The sequence below is a fragment of the Triticum urartu genome, chromosome 1A (assembly GCF_056163025.1).
Source record: "Triticum urartu cultivar PI428250 chromosome 1A, HENAU_Tu73, whole genome shotgun sequence".
NCBI lineage: Eukaryota > Viridiplantae > Streptophyta > Magnoliopsida > Poales > Poaceae > Triticum > Triticum urartu.
In genome coordinates, this window is record NC_141873.1 from 65,594,971 (window position 1) to 65,598,786 (window position 3,816).

Consider the following 3,816-nt stretch of genomic DNA (forward strand, 5'->3'; position numbering starts at 1 on the left):
GAGCGACGACCATGGCGGCCAACAGAGGCGAAGAGGAGCGCTGGAGTCGAACGGATGGGTCGGGGAGGTTTCTGGGAGTGAGGTGAGGAAGCTGGTGAGCTCGGAGTGCTCGGGGAGGGGCTTAAGTAGCCGCGGGGCGAAGAGGCTGAGCTGGTGTCGCCGTGGACACGCGGCCGGTGCCGCAGATGCGTGTGCTCACGCATGGGCTCGGGGAAGGTGATGAGCTATTGATGCAGGGATCACAGAGACGAGGGCGAGCTCGAGGACAAGAGGAGAAGGAGACGAACGCCATTAAAGCCTCGGTCGGCTACAGCTTGCCCGTGGGCACGCGGCGACGAGCGCTGACGGAGGGGGAGAGGGCTCCAGGAGGACGGCGATGACGCAGGCCAGCTGTGAGAAATGATCACGCGCGCGAAGGCGACGAGAGGAGGAGGCCTTTTATCCAGCTGTGAGAAATGATCTAGCTGCATATTGGCTCTTTTATCTGTTTTTTATTAAATCCAACAATTTTCATCACAAATATAGATGACATATATAGATATATTTCAAAAGGCCATTACAGAGCAAACATATAAGATATCCAACACATAACTTCATCATCCAACCATATATATTACATGCATAGTTCCATCATACATAACAAGTTCAACATAGAGGCATCCAACCATATATATTACAATAGTTTCATCCAACTATACATGCATAGTTCAACGATACAAAAGAAACAGAGAAAGGGATAAGGAGCACTCCATCTATGCAAGCTTTCGTCAAGTGAATGAACTCTGCAAAATGAAAAATAAGAAAGTTAGAACAAGAAGAGTAGAACAAGAAGAAGAGTAGAACAAGAAGAAGACTAGAACAAGAAGAGTAGAACAAGAAGAAGACTAGAACAAGAAGAGTATGTCATTTATGAGCTAACTTACGTGAAATGGATCATATATGAGCTAACTAAGTTGAAATGGGTCGTTTATGAGCTAGCTGAGGTGAAATGGATCATTTATGAGCTAACTTAGTTGAAATGGGTCGTTTATGAGCTAACTAAGGTCAAATGGATCGTTTTTCAGGTAACTAAGGTGAAATGGATCTTTTTTAGCTAACTTAGATGAAATGGATCATTTATGAGCTAACTTAGTTGAAATGGATCGTTTTTGAGCTAACTTAGGTGAAATGGATCATTTATGAGCTAATTTAGTTGAAATGGATCTTTTTGAGCTAACTTAGGTGAAATGGATCATTTGAGAGCTAATTTAGGTGAAATGGATCGTTTTTTAGGTAACCTAGGTGAAATGGATCGTTTATGAGCTAAATTAGTTGAAATGGATCGTTTATGAGATAACCTAGGTAAGATTGGACATTTTGGAGTTAACCTAGGTGAAATGGGTCATTTTAAAGCTAACGTAGGTAAAATGGATCATTTAGGAGCTAATCTAGGTAAAATGGGTCATTTTTGAGCTAACTTGGATGAACTGGATCATTTATAAGCTAACCTAGGTAAAATGGGTCATTTTAGAGCTAACTTAGGTAAAATGGATCGTCTATAAGCTAACTAAGCTAATTATGCAATTTTTGACATAAGTAAGCTAAGTACAGATCGTTTTAGAGCTAACTTAGGTAAAATGGATGGTTTTGGAGGTCAGTAAGCTTATTAAGTCATTTTGGAGGTGAAGAAGCTAAGTCTAGGTCATTATGGTAAGCATTGGAGGAAATAAAGCTAAGTCTAGGTCTTTATGCATGTGTTAAGCAAAACACTAGATAAACTTACCAAGATGTAGGAGGTGTAGGAGCGGGGTGGCTCGTGTCAGTAGCTGGAGAAGGATCGTGCGATGCTTGTCTGGAGTTACGCTGCACCAAAGATCATTTCCAATGTCTTGTTAGCATGATGACACTCAAATGTTAAGACTAGCAAGTAATGTCCATTCAAATAAAACTCACCGTGGTCCCAGGAGCAATCACTGGCATCGGCGGAGCGGTCTGACCTGTCTTCTCGCACACAGACTGCACATTTGGTTTTGACGACTCAGACATACTAGTTAGTAATGAGACAAACACTACATGAATGTTTTGGCTAATCTACAGAAGAAACTTACCACAAGGAGCTCGTACATGGCCCTTGCCTGCATGTCATTCCGTGCCCTCTCCTCCTCCATCATCTTTGTCGTCCTCTCCTCCAACTCCTGCTGCCTCTCCGCCGCCTCCGCCAGAAGTTTCTCTGTTCTATCTCTCTCACTCTGTATAGCAGCCTGCAACACCACTCACATGACCATTTGTAATCATTGATGGAAGCGCACACAATGTAATGGAGAAAGATAACTGAGTACGTATCACTAACCTTGATGGCGAGTTGCACTGGCCGTTCACGAGGCCTTATCTCAGGGGCAGAGCTCGTCAAACGCACGGCGAGGTCGTCGAACACCAAACCTCGCAGCGATGAAACAACTGCACATTTAAAACTACACGATCAACACAATTATATATGATGTTTTTCATAACAAAATCGAAAAATATATGACCTAACTAATAATTCACAAATATATGACCCCGTCGGCCTCTGGAAGGCCAAAGAACACCTTTTCGGGAGGTGTCGGTGGTCGGGGTGTCCTGTCGGTGTCGGGGTGCCGTGTCGGGGTCTCGGGGTCGGGGTGTCGGGTCGGGGTGCCGGGTCGGGGTCGGGGTGCCGTGTCGGTGTCGGGGTCGGGGTGTCGGGTCCGGCTCGGGGTCGGGGTGTCGGGGTCGGGGTCGGGGTCTTGGGGTCGGGGTGCCGTGTTAGTGTCGGGGTCGGGGTGTCGGGTCAGGCCCGGGGTCGGGGTCTCGGGGTCGGGGTGTCGGGTTGGGTGCCGGGTCGGGGTCGGGGTCTCGGGGTCGGGGTGTGGGGTCAGGCTCGGGGTCGGGGTCTCAGGGTCGGGGTGTCTGGTCAGGGTGCCGGGTCGGGGTCGGGGTGCCGTGTCGGTGTCGATGTCGGGGTAGGGGTGAGTGTGCTGTCAGGGTGTCGGTGTCGGGGTGTCGTGTCGGTGTCGGGGTCGGGGTGTCAGGTCGGGGTGCCGGGTCGGGGTCGGCGTGCCGTGTCGGGGTGTCGTGTCGGTGTCGGGGTCGGGGTATCGGGTCGGGGTGTCAGGTCGGGGTGCCGGGTCAGGGTCGGGGTGCCGTGTCGGTGTCGGGGTCGGGGTGTCGGGTCAGGCTCGGGGTCGGGGTGTCGGGGTCGGGGTCGGGGTGTCGGGGTCGGGGTCTAGGGGTCGGGGTGTCGTGTCGGGGTGCCGGGTCGGGGTCGGGGTCGGGTTGCCGTGTCGGTTCGGGGTGCCGTGTCGGGTCGGGGTTTTTTCCTCTTTTTTCCTTTTCTTCCTTTTCTTCCTTCTTCTTCTTCTTCTTCTTCTTCTTCTTCTTTCCTTTTTCCTCTTCTTCTTCTCCTCCTCTCCTCTTTCTTCTTCTTCTTCTTCTTCTTCCTCTTCTTCTTTTACCTTCTCCTCCTCCTCTTCTTCTTCTTCCTTTCCTTTTTCCTCTTCTTCTTCTCCTCCTCTCCTCTTTTTCTCTTCTTCTTCTTCTTTCCTCAAACTAAACTAAACCTAAAACTAAAACTAAAACTAAATCTAAACTAAACATAAACCTAAAACTAATAAAACAGAAAAAAAAGGAAAAAACTAAATCTAAACCTAAAACTAAACTAAACCTAAACCTAAAACTAAAACTAAATCTAAACTAAAACTAAAAAAGAAAAAAACAGAAAAAAAAACAGAAAAAAGGAGGGGGGCTCACCTGGGGCAGGGCCGATGGAGGAGGGGGGCGGGGCGGTGGAGGAGCTGGCCGGGGCGCCGGGGCGGCCTG

At 48.6% G+C, this 3,816-nt stretch overlaps 1 long non-coding RNA gene across 1 annotated transcript; it reads right to left on the bottom strand.

The window, feature by feature from the left end:
- Positions 1–558: 558 nt before the first annotated feature.
- Positions 559–2,161, bottom strand: LOC147990045 (uncharacterized). Its single transcript, XR_015602672.1, has 4 exons — positions 2,088–2,161; positions 1,933–1,995; positions 1,763–1,842; positions 559–782 (listed from the first exon to the last, which is right to left on the bottom strand). It is a non-coding gene; the product is annotated as an uncharacterized LOC147990045 (long non-coding RNA).
- Positions 2,162–3,816: the final 1,655 nt, after the last annotated feature.